The sequence below is a fragment of the Pan paniscus genome, chromosome 1, assembly GCF_029289425.2.
Source record: "Pan paniscus chromosome 1, NHGRI_mPanPan1-v2.0_pri, whole genome shotgun sequence".
NCBI lineage: Eukaryota > Metazoa > Chordata > Mammalia > Primates > Hominidae > Pan > Pan paniscus.
Genome location: NC_073249.2, coordinates 187,750,515 through 187,769,979, shown reverse-complemented (window position 1 = coordinate 187,769,979; position 19,465 = coordinate 187,750,515). Strand labels below are relative to the sequence as shown.

General features: G+C 44.6%; 1 long non-coding RNA gene across 1 annotated transcript in view; it reads left to right on the top strand.

The window, feature by feature from the left end:
• LOC129393436 (uncharacterized) overlaps positions 1–19,465 on the top strand; it is a 40,594-nt gene extending 21,129 nt beyond the window's left edge. Inside the window, exon 3 of the long non-coding RNA XR_008620309.2 lies at positions 1–19,465. This exon is cut by the window's left edge and continues 14,826 nt beyond it. This is a non-coding gene — a long non-coding RNA (uncharacterized LOC129393436).

Sequence of the window (19,465 nt, the reverse complement as noted above, 5' to 3'; positions counted from 1 at the left end):
TAGGGTCTTTGCAGCTGTGATTAAGTTAAGGATCTCGAGATGAGATCAATCTAGATTATCTGGGTGGGCCCTAAATCCAATGACAAGTGTCTTTTTTTCCCCAAGCAATCAATCCTCTTGTTGCTGGGACCACAGCCATCTGCCACCACACCTGGCTGAATTTTTTTTTTTTTTTGAGACAAAGTCTCCCTGACATCCAGGCTGGAGTCCAGTGGTGCTATCTGGGCTCATTGCAACCTCCACCTCCCAGGTTCAAGCAATTCTCATGCCTCAGCCTCCCGAGTAGCTGGGATTACAGATGTTCCCCACCATGCCCGGCTAATTTTTGTATTTTTAGTAGAGACGGGGTTTTGCCATGTTGGCAATGCTGGTCTTGAACTCCTGGCCAGAAATTATTCGCTGCCTTCAGCCTCCCAAAGTGCTGGGATTACAGGCGTGGGCCACCATGCCCAGCCAACATTTGACTAATTTTTTAAAAAATTTTTTGTAGGGACAGGTCTCACTATGTTGCCCAGACTGTTCTCAAACTCCTGGGCTCAAATGATCCTCCCGCCTTTTCCTCCCAAAGTGCTGGGATTACAAAGGTGAGCCACGTCACTCAGCCAATAAGTGTCCTTTTAAGAGACAGGAGAGGAGAAGGCACAGACATAGGGAAGACCATGTGATTGGAGCGATGCCCTTACAAGCCAAGGAATGGCTGGAACCAACAAAACAGAACCTAGCAAGGAAGCATTCTCCCCTCGAGCCTTCAGGGGGAGCATGGCCCTGCTGACACCTGGGTTTCAGACTTCTGGCTTCCAGAACTATCAGAGAATAAATGTCCGTTGCTTTAAGCCACAGACCGAGTTTGTTGTGATTGGTTATGGCAGTTCTAGGAAACAAATATACCATGGGATCCTACTTAGTAATAAAAAGGAACAAACTTGATACAGCAGCAACTTAGCTGGATCTCAAGGGGTGAGTGAGAAAAGCCATCTGAAAAGGTCACATACTGTATAGTTCCACTTACGAAACATTCTTAAAAAGACAAAATTATAAAGATGGAAAATAGTGCTTGCCAGGTGTTAGGGATGGTGGGGGACAGTGTAACTATAAAGGAATATCTCCCTGCACAAAGAAGGGAGATCTTTGTGGTGATATATTTATCTTGGTTGCAGTGGTGCTTACAGGAATATAAACGTGATAAAATGACATAGAACTATGTATTTATATCAGACCAGAGTACATTTCCTGCTTTTGATATTGTGTTGTAATTATGGAAGAGGCAGCCATCGGAGGAAACTGGGTGAAGGCTATGTGGAACTTTTCTGTACTATCTTTGCACTTCCTGTGCATTTATAATTATTTCAAAATAAGAAGTCAAAAGTTAATTCGAATAAGGGAGCTGGGTGCAGTCGCTCATGCCTGTAATTCCAGCACTTTGGGAGGCTGAGGTGGGAGGATCGTTTGAGTCCAGGAGTTCAAGACCAGCCTGGGCAATAAAGTGAGAACCCATTTCTATTTAAAAAAAAAAAAAAAACAAAAAGACCGGGCGCCGTGGCTCACGACTATAATCCCAGCACTTTGGGAGGCTGAGGCGGGTGGATCACAAGGTCAGGAGTTCGAGACCAGCCTGGCCAATATGGTGAAACCCCATCTGTACTGAAAAACAAAAAATTAACTGGGCATGGTGGGGCGCGCCTGTAGTCCCAGCTACTCAGGAGGCTGAAGCAGGAGAATTGCTTGAACCTGGGAGGTGGAGGTTGCAGTGAGCCAAGATCACACCACTGCACTCCAGCCTGTGCAACAGAGTCAGACTCCATCCCCTCTAAAAGACAAAAAAAAAAAAGGCCACAGTGGCTCACACCTGTAATCCCAGCACTTTGGGAGGCCGAGGGAGGCAGATCATGAGGTCAAGAGTTCGAGACCAGCCTGGCCAACGTGGTGAAACCCCGTCTCTACTAAGAATACAAAAACTCGGCAGCGTGCCGTGGCTCACACCTGTAATCCCAACACTTTGGGAGGCCAAGGCAGGCGGATCACGAGGTCAGGAGATCGAGACCATCCTGGCCAACATGGTGAAACCCTGTCTCTACTAAAAATACAAAAAAATTAGCTGTGCATGGTGGCGTGTGCCTGTAATCCCAGCTAGTCAGGAGGCTGAGGCAGGAGAATTGCTTAAACCAGGAAGTCAGAAGTTGCAGTAAGCCGAGATTGCGCCATTACACTCCAGCCTGGTGACAGAGTGAGACTCTGTCTCAAAAAAAAAAAAAAAAAAAAAAAAAAGAATACAAAAATTAGCCGTGTGTGGTGGTGGCGCATGCCTGTAATCCCAGCTACTCGGGAGGCTGAGGCAGGAGAATTGCTTGAACCCGGGAGGCGGAGGTTGCAGTGAGCCCAGATCATGCCACTGCACTCCAGCCTGGAGAACAGAGCAAGACTCTATCTTGAAAGGAAAAAAAAAAAAAGAAGGAACTTTTTGGGGTGATGAATATGTTCTATGTTTCATGGGTAAATACAACTCTCAAAACTCATCCAACTAGACCGTTAATGTGGGTACATGTTCTTGCATGTAAATTATACCTCAGTAAAAAAAATTTTTTTATACAAAAATTAGCCAGGCACGGTGGGGCACCTGTAATCCCAGCTACTTGGGAGGCTGAGGCAGGAGAATCGCTTGAACCCAGAAGGCGGAGGTTGCAGTGAGCCGAGATCGCTCCACTGCACTCTAGCCTGGCCGACAGAGCAATACTCCGTCTCAAAAAAAAAAAATTTAGTTAAAATAAAAACAACAACAAAAGTAAGAGGAGCAAACAAAATGTATCAATTTCAGCCGAGTTTTTCTAGGGCAAACACTAGAATATTGTACCTTTTGCTACCTGATACCTTATCAATCAATATATATTACTGAGCACTTCGATGCAAGGATTCCATCACCTCCCCAACATCTGATATAGAATAGAAGCAGGTAAATGTTTACTAAATGAAGGTACACAGCGGGCTTTTGGAGAGGAAATAGACTCTGGCCTCCAGCCATGGAATAATTTATACTGTCTCTTGCTAAGATACCTGGAGCCGTTTCCTCATTTTGTGATCCAAAGAGTAAACATGTAAAACCAGCCAATCTTAGGTTATATTCTTGCCATCCTAGAGAGTAAGTGCTCCAGGACATCAGAGTAAGAAGTCTGGATCAGGGGCAATTCTCTTTGTATAATGTGGATTATTGTTTATGTTCCTATCTTGTTTCCCTGTTAGACTGTGAGCTGGAGAGTTTGCACTTTTATGTGTCGTTCTAACACTCTCAGTCCTTACAGTTCACTGAACCCAGCAGCCAGTCAAAAATCTTTGCCACTGTTGAATTGTAATGCCGTATGTTCAGGGGAATACATTGCTATTTATGAAATGAAGGAGAACTTTCAAATTTAAGAAGAGATTGTTTTGCATGCTGAAGACAGTAGGTATTATAAAATACTTAAATAGGAGCCTTTCCCACCCCAGAACAACCTACTTAGCATTAGATAAATTTACTATTTAAAGTAGCCAAAGACCACTTCTAGAAATAGAACCTAAAGAAATAATAGCAAATGCATGTAGAGAAAAAAAAGCTAAAAGAAATCTTTGTAAAAAAACAAAACAACAACAACAAAAAAGCGCATTTAGAAGATTTGTTGCAGCATTCTTTGTTTGTTTTGAGACAGGGTCGGTCTCTGGCGTCCAGGTGGGAGTGCAGTGGTGAGGTCTCGGCTCACTGCAACCTCTGCCTCCTGGGTTCCAGAGATTCTCGTGCCTCAGCGTCCCAAGTAGCTGGGATTACAGGCATGCGCCACCAAGCCCAGCTAATTTTTGAATTTATTTATTTATTTTTATTCTTCTTATTTTTTTTTGAGACAGACTCTTGCTCTGTCACCCAGGCTGGAGTGCAGTGGCGTGATCTTGGCTCACTGCAACCTCTGCCTCTTGGGTTCAAGCGATTATCCTGTCTCAGCCTCCTGAGTAACTGTGATTGCAGGCTCCCGCTACCACGCCCAGCTAATTTTTGTATTTTTAGTAGAGATGGGGTTTCACCATATTGGGCAGGCTGGTCTCAAACTCCTGACCTTGTAATCCGCCCGCCTCAGCCTCCCAAAGTGCTGGGATTACAGGCATAAGCCACTGAGCCTGGCGTAATTTTTGTATTTATAGTAGAGATGGGGTTTCACCATGTTGGCCAGGCTGGCCTGGAACTCCTGACCTCAAGCAATCCGCCCTCCTCGGCCTCCCAAAGTGCTGGGATTACAGGTGTGAGCCACTATAGCTGTCCAAAATGCACACCAGATTTTGAGAATTTTGTTCATGAAAAAGTACTTAATTTTTTTTTTTTTTTTTGAGACAGAGTCTCGCTCTGTCGCCCAGGCTGGAGTGCAGTGGCTCGATCTCGGCTCACTGCCAGCTCCGCCTCCCGGGTTCATGCCATTCTCCTGCCTCAGCCTCCCGAGTAGCTGGGACTACAGGTGCCCACCACCACGCCCAGCTAATTTTTTGTATTTTTAGTAGAGATGGGGTTTCACCATTAGCCAGGATGGTCTCCGTCTCCTGACCTCATGATCCACCCTCCTCAGCCTCCCAAAGTGCTGGGATTACAGGCGTGAGCCACCGTGCCCAGCCAAAAGTATTTAAATTTTTTAAATATTGGTTACATTTTGAGATGATAATATCTTGGATATGTTGGACACATAGGGTTGTTGTGAGGACTGAATATGCTGAGAGTTCTTATACATATCCTGCCCTCATAAACACCCAAGCTTCCTACTGTCAGCATCCCACACTACAGTGGTACATTTGTTAGTCAATGACAGATCATTTCCATCCAAACTTCATAGTTAATGTTAAGGTTCCCTCTTAGTGTCAAACATTCTATGGGTTTTGGCAAATGCATAACGATATCTATTCACCATGATACTATCATACAGTGTAATTTCATTGCCCTGAAAATCGTCTGTGCTCTGCCTGTTCATTCCTCTTTCCCCTCATTCCTTGGCAGCCACTGATCTTTCCTTTTATATATATATACTCCTAGTTTAGGAGCTGAACTCTTTTACTTTTTTCTTTTTTTTTTTCTTGAGACAGAGTCTCACCCTGTCACCCAGGCTGGAGTGCAGTGGCGCGATCTCAGCTCACTGCAAGCTCCACCTCCCAGGTTCGCGCCATTCTGCTGCCTCAGCCTCCCGAGCAGCTGGGACTACAGGCACCCGCCACCATGCCCGGCTAATTTTTTGTATTTTTAGTAGAGACGGGGTTTCACCATGTTAGCCAGGAAGGTTTCAATCTCCTGACCTCGTGATCCACCCGCCTTGGCCTCCCAAAGTGCTGGGATTACAGGCGTGAGCCACCGTGCCCGGCCTCTTTTACTTTATTAAATGTGAATTTTAGAAAATTTTAAATTACACATGTGGGCTGGGGACAGTGGTTCACGCCTGTAATCCTAGCACTTTGGGAGGTCAAGGTGGGTGGATCACTTGAAGTCAGGGGTTTGAAAGCAGCGTGGCCAACGTGGCAAAACCCCGTCTCTACTGAAAATACAAAAATTAGCTGGATGTGGTAGCGGGTGTCTGTAATCCCAGCTACTCGGGGGGCTGAGGCAGGAGAATCGCTTGAACCCAGGAGACGGAGGTTGCAGTGAGCTGAGATTGCTCCACTGCACTCCAGTCCGGATGACAGAGAGAGACTCCATGTCAAAATAAATAAATAAATAAATAAATAAATAAATAAATAAAATAGTAGCTCTGGTTGGGGGCAGTGGCTAATGCCTGTAATCCCAGCACTTTGAGAGGCCAAGACAGGAGCATCGCTTGAGCCCAGGAGTTCAAGACCAGTTTGGGCAACATAGGGAGACACCATCTCTACAAAAATAAAAAAATTAGCCAAGTGTAGTGGCACATGTCCATGGTCCCAACTCCTTGGGAGGTGGGAGGATCACTTGGGCCTGGGAGGTCGAGGCTGTGGTGTGTCATGATTGCATCACTGTATTCCAGACTGGGCAACAGAGTGAGACCCTGTCTCAAAAAATAAAATAAAATAGTAACTCCCAGTGTCATGTTTTTCTATTTTATTCTTCTTCCTAACACTTATTAATAACTGCATTAGACAGAAAACAAACAGGTAAACAAATGAGCCACATGATGACAAAGTGATCAAAGTTATGAAGAAAATAAAGCAAGGCTTAAAGGAGGGGGCTACTTTGGATGGGAGGTCAAAAAGGGCCTCTTTGAGAAGGTGACTTCTAAGATGAATTTTAGGTGATGAAAATGGCACCAGTCATGCAATGATTTTAGGGAATTCCAAGCAGCCAGAACAGCTTTGCAGTGTCCCAAAGTGGGACGGAAATTCACTTATTAGAGGAACAGAAAGAAGGTTTGATTTGCTAGAATCCAGTGAGCAAGGGGGTCCTGGAGCACGAGTCAGATTATTTGAACATTATGGTCCATTGAAAAGAGTGTATATTTTAGTGTAAGTGCATATTGGAACTGTGTAGGTGACATGGTTTATTATTATTTTTTTTTTTGAGATGGAGTTTCCCTCTTGTTGCCCAGGCTGGAGTGCAATGGCTTGATCTCGGCTCACCGCAACCTCTGCCTCCTGGATTCAAGTGATTCTCCTGCCTCAGCCTTCCAAGTAGCTGGGATTACGGGCATGCATCACCACTCCCAGCTAATTTTGTATTTTTAGTAGAGATGGGGTTTCTTCATGTTGGTCAGGCTGGTTGCGAACTCCTGACCTTAGGTGATCCGCCTGCCTCAGCCTCCCAAAGTGCTGGGATTACAGGCATGAGCCACGGCGCCGGGCCCGACCTTAGGTAATCCGCCTGCCTCAGTCTCCCAAAATGCTGGGATTACAAGTGTGAGCCACCGCACCCAGCCACTGATCTATGTTTTAAAGAATTCACTCTTGGCTGCAGTATGGATTGAAATGGGGGAGGGATAAAGAATGGAAATAGGCCATTCAGAAGGCTGGTGCAGTTGTCCAGGTGATTGATGGCAGTGCTTGGACCAAGATGGTGACAGCAAGATAGAAGAAATGGGTGAATTCAGGATACATTATGGAAGTAGTTTGTCAGAACTGGCCGATAGGGATAAGAGGAATGAGAGAGAAAAATCAAGAATGACTTCTGGCTGGGTGCGGTGGCTCACGCCTGTAATCCCAGCACTTTGGGAGGCTGAAGCAGGTGGATCACCTGAGGTCAGAAGTTTGAGACCAGCCTGACCAATATGATGAAACCTCATCTCTAGTAAAAATACAAAAATTAGCTGGGCATGGTGGCAAGCACCTGTAATCCCAGCTACTAGGGAGGCTGAGACAGGAGAATCGCTTGAACCCGGGGGGTGGAGGTTGTAGTGAGCCGAGATCGCGCCATTGCACTCCAGCTTGGGCAACAAGAGCAAAACTCCGTCTCAAAAAAAGAAAAATAAAAGACTTCTAAATCTTGGACTTGAGTAACTGGGTAGGTGGTCAAGACATTTTCTGAGATGGCAAAAACTGGGAGAACAGTTCTGTGGGTGTTGTGGGTGTTAGAAGCCAGATATCAAAAGTGTGTGGGATATTTAGACTTTGAGTTGCCTATTAGACAAGCAGGTGGGGAAGGAGGCAGTTGAATATGAGTCTGGAGCTGGGAGGAGAGAGATGAGAGCTATAGGTACAGATAGAAGTCAAATCTGGATGTTGCCAGGCGTGGTGGCTCACACCTGTAGTCCCAGCACTTTGGGAGGCCGAGGCAGGCCAATTGCCTGAGGTCAGGCGTTTGCGACCAGCCTGGTCAACATGGTGAAACACTGCCTCTACTAAAAATACAAAAAATTAGCCAGGCATGGTGGCAGGCACTTGTAGTCCCAGCTACTTGGGAGGCTGAGACACAAGAATCGCTTGAACCCGGAAGGCAGAGGTTGGAGTGAGCTGACATCGCGCCACTGCACTCCAGCCTGGGTGACAGAGTGAGACTCCATCTCAAAAAAATAAAAAATAAATAAAAATAAAAACAAATCTGGATGTCATCAGTGTATGGATGGAAGGGATCAACTAGGAAAAGGTGGGAGGAAGAATGTTCTAGGCAGAGCCTGGAGATCTTCGAAGTCCCTCCCAATTTGAGGATTCTGTGCTATTTCTTCTGTTTGACAGTGCTACCTGCAGAGTTTTAGTCTCTACTCAGGTTCATGTTTCACCTTCAACCTGTCACCTGTCTTGAGTCCAGAGGATCCAATGGAACAAGTTGAGATGGAGGGCAATCATGGAAGGAAAAGCCAGTATTGAAGTGTGACCCCTGAAAATTTGAGACAGGTCTCAGTTTTTTTTGCTTTTTTTGTTTTTTGAAACTGAGTCTGGCTCTGTCACCAGGCTGGGGTGCAGTGGTGGATCTCAGCTCACTGCAACCTCCAACTCCCTGATTTGTATTTATAATAGAGATGGGGTTTCACCATGTTGGCCTGGATAGTCTTGATCTCTTGACCTCGTAATCCGCCTGACTCGGCCTCCCAAAGTGCTGGGATTACAGGCGTGAACCACGACGCCTGGCTAAGAATAATTATTTTTTTACATAGGCTTTAAATTGGCTTTGATGGAACTTTGTCCATAGAAGGAATCCCAGATAAGACTTTTTTTAAAGCTGATACCGGCCATGGATTTGTGCCATCAAATATCTATGAGTTGGGTGAATTTTCTCTCCCCTTGAGGTTCCAAGATGAACCTGGGGCTTCTGTGCCTGTTAGAAAGTGACATTCTTTACTTACCACAGGTCAGAAACCCTGTACATGAACTGTGTACACAAAATATGAGGCCAGTTTTTCCAACGGCTTTATTGGGTCCATAAGTCAAGTTTTATTCCTTAAAGGAAAGCAGACCATTCCAGTCAAAGCCTTGGTTAAAATAACCAGTTTCTCCAATAGTGTCCTGTTACAAATGAAAACAGATTCTTATTGCATTTATGCAAATAACTGTATTGCCATAAGTTAAGAATACTCACAAATACTTTCCAAATTCTGGAGAAATCAGGTAGAGAGAAACAAATATTCTCCAAATTTTGTTCATGGGAGTATACTAAATTGTTAAAACCTATCAATAGCTCAAGAAAAAAGTTTTAAGACTCTGAAAAACAAAACAAAGGATCAGCAACATTTTAAGTCAAAAGTCAAAAGATTAGTTCAGTCCATGCAGTTAATTTCTGTTCTGCTTGATACTCATGAACATTTTAGCTCTCCATGAGTCCTGAAAGTTTTTCCTCTATTCTGATGTCACAATCTCCAAAGTTATCAGAAGCCTGCATCCAGGAGCACCTGTTAAGAGTTTTTGATTATAAAGCCACCTTCTAAAGAGAACCAAAACAAGACAACAATTGTCTGTGGATGACAAAAAGTTCTAGGACAGCCATAGTCAAAAACACAATTGAAAAGGAAATTTGTTGGGGGATGGGGAGGTGGCTCAAACCTGTAATCCCAGCACTGTGGGAAGCCAAGGCAGGTGGGTCACCTGAGGTCAGGAGTTCGAGACCAGCCTGGACAACATGGTGAAACCCCATCTCTACTAAAAATACAAAAATTGGCCGGGTGCAGTGGCTCACATCTGTAATCCCAGCACTTTGGGAGGCCAAGGCAGGAGGATGACAGGAGTTCAAGATCAGCCTGTTCAGCATGGTGAAACCCCGTCTCTACTAAAAAAATACAAAAAATAGTCTGGGTGCAGTGGCTCACACCTCTAATCCCAGCATTTTGGGAGGCTGAGGCTGGTGGATCACCTGAGGTTGGGAGTTCAAGACCAGCCTGACCAACATGGAGAAACCCCCTCTCCACTAAAAATACAAAATTAGCTGGGCATGGTGGCACATGCCTGTAATCCCAGCTACTCAGGAGGCTGAGACAGGAGAATCACTTGAACCAGGGAGGTAGAGGTTGTGGTGAGCCGAGATCCGCCATTGCACCCCAGCCTGGGCAACAAGAGCAAAACTCCATCTCAAAATAATAATAATAATAATAATAATAATACAAAAATTAGCTGGGCATGGTGGCGTGTGCCTATAATCCCAGCTACTCAGGAGGCTGAGGCAGGAAAATTGCTTGAACCCAAGAAGTGGAGGTTGCAGTGAGCCGAGATCGTGCCACCACACTCCAGCCTAGGTGACAGAGCAAGACTCCATCTCAAAAAAAAGAAAAAAACAACAAAAAAAGGCCGGTCATGGTGTCTCACACCTGTAATCCCAGCACTTTGGGAGGCCAAGGCAGGCAGATCATGAGGTCAAGAGTTTGAGCCATCCTGCAAACATGGTGAAACCCCATCTGTACTAAAAATACAAAAATTAGCTGGGCCTGGCTGGGCGTGGTGGCTCACACCTGTAATCCTAGCACTTTGGGAGGCCGAGGCGGGTGGATCGTGAGGTCAGGAGATCAAGAGCATCCTGGCTAACACAGTGAAACCCAATCTCTACTAAAAATAAAAAAAATTAGCTGGGTGTGGTGGCGGGCGCCTGTAGTCCCAGCTACTCGAGAGGCTGAGGCAGGAGAATGACGTGAACCTGGGAGGCCGAGCTGGCAGTGAACCGAGATCGCGCCACAGCACTCTAGCCTGGGCAACAGAGCGAGACTCCGTCTAAAAAAAAAAATTAGCTGGGCCTGGTGGCGTGGACCTGTAGTCTTGGCTCCTTGGGAGGCTGAGGCAGGAGAATCACTTGAACCTGAGAGGCAGAGGTTGAAGCGAGCCGAGATCATGCCATTGAGCTCCAGCCTGGTGACAGAGCAAGACTCCATCTCAAAAAGAAAAAAGAAAAAGGAAATTTGTTACCTCTGTGGCACACAATAATTTTAACATAACAATTATGATATGATTATTACTGATAATATACACTAAGTTATATCAGAATTATAGGAGCTTCCCATAATTTTGGAACACATACCAATAACATATTTGTACAAATACAGCCCAAAGAAAAACCAATACCATTTCATATTTGACAATGCTTCCTGTATAAATTTTGTACCAAATAAGTCAAATTATGTTATTTTTTGGACTTTAGGGAACCTAATGTCTTAAAGGATTTATTTAGGTCAGAAAAAGACATAATCCATCATTTGATTTTGAGAAGTTTGTCAAATATCAAAGGTTTTAAACACTTGATATCACAAAATAGAAACACAGGTCATTGTAAAATAAGTCATTCATTTAACCAAAGTGATAACTCATGGATTTCCAAAAAAGCCAAGAATCTTTATTCTTTAAGAGAGGAGACTTAATTTTCCAAACAATAAGCGCTAATAAAAACAGCATGAAGCCAATTAAATTTGTTTTTCAAAATCTTATAAACATTCTATTAAATTTTAATCTTGACCATAAGATATAGCTTCCATAATCCTTTTTATAACCTTTATTAAGGAGTTGGTTAATGCTTCAAGAAAACCTTGTTAATCTGGGCCGGGCGCGGTGGCTCACGCCTGTAATCCCAGCACTTTGGGAGGCGGAGGCGGGCAGATCACAAGGTCAGGAGATCGAGACCATGCTGGCTAACACAGTGAAACCCCGTCTCTACTGAAAATACAAAAAAATTATCCGGGCGTGGTGGCGGGCGCTTGTAATCCCAGCTACCCCGGAGCCTGAGGCAGGAGAATGGCGTGAACCTAGGAGGCGGAGCTTGCAGTGAGCTGAGATCGCGCCGCTGCACTCCAGCCTGGGAGACAGAGTGAGACTCCGTCTCAAAAAAAAAAAAAGAAAAGAAAACTTTGTTAATCTGACACAGGGGCCCATATGCTGGTCTTGCATTAGTATGCCTTTTGACATTAATGATTTATAGAGAAACTGAACTTATTTTATCTTTCAAAATTAACCCTTACAATCTTACAATGACTTCTCCCTGGGCCTTGAGGAGTTGAAATAGCTTTAATTTCTGGCCCTGTGTCTCAAAAATGCAGTTTATTTTGATGGGCATCTTCTACAGGGCCTGAAGCTGAGGCCTTTTTTTTTTTTTTTTTTTTTTTTTTTGAGACAGAGTTTCCCTCTTGTTGCCCAGGCTGGATTGCAATGACGAGATCTCTGCTCACTGCAACCTCCGCCTCCTGGGTTCAAGTGATTATCCTGCCTCAGTCTCCTGAGTAGCTGGGATTACAGGCATGTCGCACCACGCCCGGCTAATTTTGTATTTTCAGTAGAGACGAGATTTCTCCATGTTGGTCAGGCTTGTCTCAAACTCCCGACCTCAGGTGATCTGCCTGCCTTGGCCTCCCAAAGTGCTGAGATTACAGGCGTGAGCCACCGTGCCCGGGGAAGATAAGGCTTTAATTGCTGTCAGTGCTTAAGATTCAGCAGGACTTGGTGTCCTTTTTAGATACAGGAGTCAAAGCCCTTTAATTCAATGTCACAAGGACTTTTTTTTTTTTTAAGATGGAGTTTCGCTCCTGTCACCCAGGCTGGAGTGCAGTGGCACAATATTGGCTCACTGCAACATCTGCCTCCTGGGTTCAAGCGATTATCCTGCTTCAGCCTCCCAAGTAGCTGGGATTACAGGAGCCCACCACCACGCCCGGCTAATTTTTGTATTTTTAGTAGAGACGGGGTTTCACCAGTTTGGCCAGGCTAGTCTCGAACTCTTGACCTCAGGTGATCCACCTTCCTCAGCCTCCCAAAGTGCTGGGATTGCAGGCATGAGCCACTGTGCCTGGCCTGTCACAAGGACTTTAAAAGTACATACAGGAAGACACATGGATGTAATAACCTTAATATTAAAAAATTTTTATTTTATCTAAGTTTTTTTTCCTAAGCAAACCAAAACATAATAATACTATTTGGTCTTTCTGGTTTGTCCTGAACATCCCATCTTCTTCTTTTTTTTTTTTTTTTTTTTTTTTGAGATGGAATACCGCTGTGTCACCCAGGCTGGAGTGCAGTGGTACGATCTCAGCTCACTGCAACCTCCACCACCCAGGTTCAAGCGATTCTTCTGCCTTAGCCTCCAAGTAGCTGGAATTACAGGCATGTGCCACCATGCACGGCTAATTTTTGTATTTTTAGTAGAGATGGCGTTTCACCATTTTGGACAGGCTGGTCTCGAACTCCTGACCTCAGGTGATCAACCCGCCTCGGCCTCCCAAAGTGCTGGGATTACAGGTGTGAGCCACCGCGCCCGGCTCATCCCGCCTTCTCAAACAACCAGTCATTTTATTTTAGGACTAAAATATACCATATTTTTCCTCATATAAAATTATTTCTCTTTAAGCTTTCTTGCCACACACACAGGAAAATACCTTTTTATAACTTTCTTTACATGTATTTTTATTTCCTGGTTCTTCTTACCTTGTTTAATGTTTTTTCGTTTTTGTTTTGTTTTTTTGAGACGGAGTCTCGCTCTGTCGCCCAGGCTGGACTGCAGTGGCGCGATCTCGGCTCACTGCAAGCTCTGCTTCCTGGGTTCATGCCATTCTCCTGCCGCAGCCTCCCCAGTAGCTGGGACTACAGGCGCCCTCCAACACGCCTGGCTTATTTTTTGTATTTTTAGTAGAGATGGGCTTTCACTGTGTTAACCAGGATGGTCTCCATTTCCTGACCTCGTGATCCGCCTGCCTCGGCCTCCCAAAGTGCTGGGATTACAGGCGTGAGCCACCACGCCAGGCTACCTTGTTTTATACATAACTTTTTTTTTTTTTTTTTGAGACAAGTCTTGTTCTGTCGCCCAGGCTGGAGTGCAGTGGCGCGATCTAGGCTCACTGCAAGCTCCGCCTCCCGGGTTCACGCCATTCTCCTGCCTCAGCCTCCCAAGTAGCTGGGACTACAGGCACCCGCCACCACGACCGGCTAATTTTTTGTATTTTTTAGTCGAGACGGGGTTTCACCGTGTTAGCCAGGATGGTCTCCATCTCCTGACCTCCTGATCCGCCGACCTCGGCCTCCCAAAGTGCTGGGATTACAGGCGTGAGCCACCACGCCCGGCTACATAACATTTAAATAAACTTTGAAATAGACAATATTTTTCATCTTTTTTTTTTTTTTGAGACAGAATATTGCTCTGTTGTCCAGGCTGGAGTGCACTGGCGTGATCTCGGATCACTGCAACCTCTTCCTCCCGGGTTCAAGCGATTCTTCTGCCTCAGCCCCCGAGTAACTGGGACTACAGTTGTGCCACCACGCCCAGCTAATTTTTGTATTTTTAGTAGAGAAGGGGTTTCATTATATTGGCCAGGCTGGTCTTGTGCTCCTGACCTCATGATCCACCCGTCTCGGCCTCCCAAAGTGCTCCCTCCCAAAGGGAGTACAGGCGTGAGCCACTGCACCGGGCCTTTTGTTTGTTTGTTTGTTTGTGATGGAGTCTTGTTGTCACCCAGGCTGGAGTGCAATGACTCGATTTCGGCTTACCACAACCTCTGCCTGCTGGGTTCAAGCCATTCTCTTACCTCAGCCTCCCGAGTAGCGGGGATTACAGGCATGCGCCACCATGCCTGGTTAATTTTGTGTTTTTAGTAGAGATGGGGTTTCTCCATGTTGGTCAGGCTGGTCTTGAACTTCCGACCTCAGGTGATCTGCCCGCCTCAGCCTCTCAAAGTGCTGGGTTTACAGGCATGAGTCAAGGTGCCCGGCCCATCTTTTTTTTTTTTTTTTTTGGGAGACAGAATCTCACTGTGTCACCCAGGCCGGAGTGCAGTGGCGTGATCTCCGCTCACTACAAGCTCTGCCCTCTGGGTTCATGCCATTCTCCTGCCTCAGCCTCCTGAGTAGCTGGGACTACAGGCACCCGCCACCACACCCAGCTAATTTTTTTGTATTTTAGTAGAGATGGGGTTTCACCGTGTTAGCCAGGATGGTCTCGATCTCCTGACCTCATGATACGCCCGCCTCGGCCTCCCAAAGTGCTGGGATTACAGGCATGAGCCACCACCGCGCCTGGCCTCTTTTTTTTTTTTAAAGGCACTTTTTTTTTTGCAAGATACCTCAATAATGAAATATCTATTATTTATTTTAATATAACTTTATATTCTAAATTATGACTGGTTTGTGTACAAGTATTTATCCCTTTACATTTACCTAATTATTTACCTAGGTTATTTATGAAAACTGTGATAGTCATGAATTTAAAGTTATGAAACCACCATTGCAAAATTATAACTGAGACAGTGAAAAAAGGTTTGACCTAATTGACTCCATCTTGCTCTTTTTTTTTTTTTACAGATTGAGTGTCCTTTATCCAAAACGCTTAGGTTTGTAACACAAAGGATAAATGCTTCAGGGGATAGGTACCCTATTCTCCATGATGTGATTTTTTTTTTTTTGTCCTTCACATTTTACAGGATTCTTTTTTTTAAATTATACTTTAAGTTTTAGGGTACATGTGCACAACGTGCAGGTTAGTTACACATGTATACATGTGCCATGTTGGTGTGCTGCACCCATTAACTGGTTATTTAACATTAGGTATATCTCCTAATGCTATATCCCTCCCCCTCCCCCCACCCCACAACAGGCCCTGGTGTGTGATGTTCCCCTTCCTGTGTCCATGTGTTCTCATTGTTCAATTCCCACCTATAAGTGAGAACATGCGGTGTTTGGTTTTTTGTCCTTGCAATAGTTTGCTGAGAATGATGGTTTCCAGCTTCATCCATGTCCCTATAAAGGACATGAACTCATCATTTTTTATGGCTGCATAGTATTACATGGTGTATATGTGCCACATTTTCTTAATCCAGTCTATCATTGTTGGACATTTGGCTTGCTTCCAAGTCTTTGCTATTGTGAATAGTGCTGCAATAAACATTGTGTGCATGTGTCTTTATAGCAGCATGATTTATAATCCTTTGGGTATATACCCAGTAATGGGATTGCTGGGTCAAATGGTATTTCTAGTTCTAGATCCCTGAGGAATCACCACACTGACTTCCACTCTTTTTTTTTTTTTTTTTTTTTTTTGAGACGGAGTTTCGCTCTTGTCACTCAGGCTGGAGTGCAATGATGTGTTCTCGGCTCACTGCAACCTCTGCCTCCCGGATTGAAGCGATCCTCCTGCCTCAGTCTCCTGAGTAGCCAGGATTACAGGTGCGCACCACCACACCTGGCTAATTTTTGTATTTTTAGTAGAGACGGGGTTTCACCATGTTGGCCATACTGGTCTTGAACTCCTGACCTCAGGCGATCCACCTGCCTTGGCCTCCCAAAGCACTGGGATTACAGGTGTGAGCCACCTCACCTGGCCTCCATCTTGCTCTTAACCTCCAAACTGTCCTTGTTCATTCCTGGGCATAGGCCAAACTAACTTTGTGAGGAACTTAGTTTATAGTTTAGCTTTGAAACAAAGATGATGACAGTCCTCTCTCAAAACACACCTCCTTATTGCCTGTGGACTAGACTGCCTAAAGCCACAGGATTAGAAGTTATGGTAATTTTGCTAATTCAAGATGCAATTATTTTCATTAAACTCATATCAATGTCTTATTTATTAAAAATTACAGGCTGGGGCCAGCTGCGGTGGCTCACGCCTGTAATCCCAGAACTTTCGAGGCCAAAGTAGGTGGATCACAAGATCAGGAGTTCGAGACCAGCCTGGCCAATATGGTGAAACCCTGTCTCTACTAAAAATACAAAAATTAGGCCGGGCATGGTGGCTCATGCCTGTAATCCTAGCACTTTGGGAGGCCGAGGCGGGTGGATCACGAGGTCAGGAGATGGAGACCATCCTGGCTAACATGGTGAATCCCCGTCTCTACTAAAAAAAATACAAAAAATTAGCCGGGTGTGGTGGCAGGCACCTGTAGTCCCAGCTACTCGGGAGGCTGAGGCAGGAGAATAGCATGAACCCAGGAGGCGGAGCTTGCAGTGATCCCAGATTGCGCCACTGCACTCCAGCCTGGGCGACAGAGTGATACTCCATCTCAAAAAAAAAAAAAAATTTGCTGGGCATGGTGGCATGCATCTGTAGTCCCAGTTACTCAAGAGGCTGAGGCAGGAGAATAACTTAAACCCAGGAGGCGGGGGTTGCAGTGAGCCGAGATTGTGCCACTGTACTCCAGCATGGATGACAGAGCAAGACTCTGTCTCAAAAAAAATAAAAAATAAAATAAAAATAAAAATTACACAATCAAAAATCATTATTTTGGGCTGGGTTTATAGTTTTGTAACCCCTGTGCCAAATTTTCGCACCTTATAGTATTTGGTAGGGATAAGTTCGACATTGCTTGATTAATAAATACAAAACAAAAAATGTATACTGGAAATTTTTAAGACATTTCTCATGTTACTTTACCAATAATTTTAAAGTTAACTTATTTGTTAAAGGCTGTACTTAAGCTACATAATCTTGAAAAAGCAACTGACTGGTCTTTTGTTTTTTAGTATCTGATTTATTAGTGTCTGATTTAAGGCCTTTTGTTTTTCTTTAAGCCAATTAATTAGAGCTTTTTAAATATTTTAGTCATAAAACATTTTGTACACAACGCATAAATGCATATAAAGATATATTAGGCATGCCCATGGAGGTACATTAAAGACCCTGCCCTTTTTTTTCCTATCTTAAACTTTCAGATTCTTTTTTTTTTTTGAGACAGAGTCTCACTCTGTCACCCAGGCTGGAGTGCAGTGGCATAATCTCAGCTCACTGCAACCTCCACCTCCCGGGTTCAAGCGATTCCCCTGCCTTAGCCTCCTGAGTAGCTGGGATTATGGGCTCCTACCACCACGCCCAGCTAATTTTTGTATTTTTAGTAGAGACGGAGTTTTACCATGCTTGCCAGGCTGGTCTCAAACTCCTGACCTCAGCCTCCCAAAGTGCTGGTATTACAGGCATGAGCCACAGCACGGCTCATATTCTTGATAATCTGTTTCACAACCCTAGGCACTTGTCAGCTAAATAGCCTTAAAATTGCACATTAAAGGAAATAACTCAGGTGAAAATCTAATAGCAAAATTTACATCATAAAGTACATAAAGTACAGAAAGGAAAAGTCTGGTGGGAGATGCTTTTATTTTTCTTTGAGCCAAATTAAACATAAAATTCAACTACACTCTTTCTTAAAAACCCAAGAGTAGTCTCTGTTGCAATAACTATTTAGTCAAAAAAAAAATCAGGTGAAAACAGAATTCAGTCAACTGAGAAGAAGAAAATAAAAACTTGGGCCAGGTGTGGTGGCTCATGCCTGTAATCCCAGCACTTTGGGAGGCCAAGGCGGAGGGTGGGGGTGGGGATCACCTGAGGTCAGGATTTCGAGACCCACCTGACCAACATGGAGAAATTCCATCTCTCTCTCTCTCTCTGTCTCTCTCTCTGTGTGTCTTTTTTTTTTTTTTTTTTTTTGAGACGAGTCTTGCTCTGTCGCCAGGCTGGAGTGCAGTGGCACGATCTTGGCTCACTGCAACTTTTACCTTCTGGGTTCAAGCGATTCCCCTGCCTCAGCCTCCCGAGTAGCTGGGACTACAGGTGCATGCCACCATGCCCAGCTAATTTTTCTGTATATTTAGTAGACACGCAGTTACACCACATTGACCAGGATGGGCTGGATCTCTTGATCTCGTGATCTGCCCTCCTCAGCCTCCCAGAGTGCTGGGATTACAGGCGTGAGCCACTGCACCCAGCCTGAGACATCCTGTCTCTACTAAAAATACAAAATTAGCCGGGAATGGTGGCACATGCCTGTAATCCCAGCTACCTGGGACGCTGAGGCAGGAGAATTGCTTCAACCCAGGAGGCGGAGGTTACGGTGAGCCGAGATCACACCATTGCACTCCAGCCTGGGCAACAAGAGCGAAACTCCGTCTCCAAAAAAAATAAAATTAAATTAAAACTTTGCTCAAAAAAAGACAAGGTCTTAGGAGAAAAAAACAAAAAACAAAAAAAAACCATGAAGGCCTTTCAAATACAAACATGCATACCTGCACACATACACACACACATCTTGATGTTAGCCTTTTAATTAAGGTGACTTTTAACCATTGAGCTCCTTTAAAAACAATTTTTTTTTTCTTTTTCTTGCGACAGAGTCTCACTCTGTCACCCAGGGTGGAGTGCAATGGTGCGATCTCAGCTCACTGCAACCTCCACCTCCCAGGTTCAAGCAGTTCTCCTGTCTCAGCCTCCTGAGTAGTTGGGATTACAGGCATGTGCTACCACTCCCAGCTAATTTTTGTATTTTTAGTAGAGATGGGGTTTCACCATGTTGATCAGGCTGGTCTTGAACTCCTGACCTCAAGTGATCCGCCTGCCTTGGCCTCCCACAGTGCTATGATTACAGGCATGAGCTACCGTGCCTGGCCTCCTTTTTCTTAGTACGTATTTCAGCTAGGAGAAAATGCTACCAAACTAACAATGATCACACAATTTATATGAGTTCTGAGTGCTCTAAGCGTAAGCAGAAATTAACACGAGCTGGTTGTTAAATGCTAACTTTAGTTGTTTAAAAGGAATTTGCGAGACAGGTTCCCAAACCAGTTTCTTAGCTAGTGATGGGTCTCAGGCTGTAGACTGCTCTCTACCATCCTAGAAGCAGAAAAAAAAAAAAAAAAGACAAAA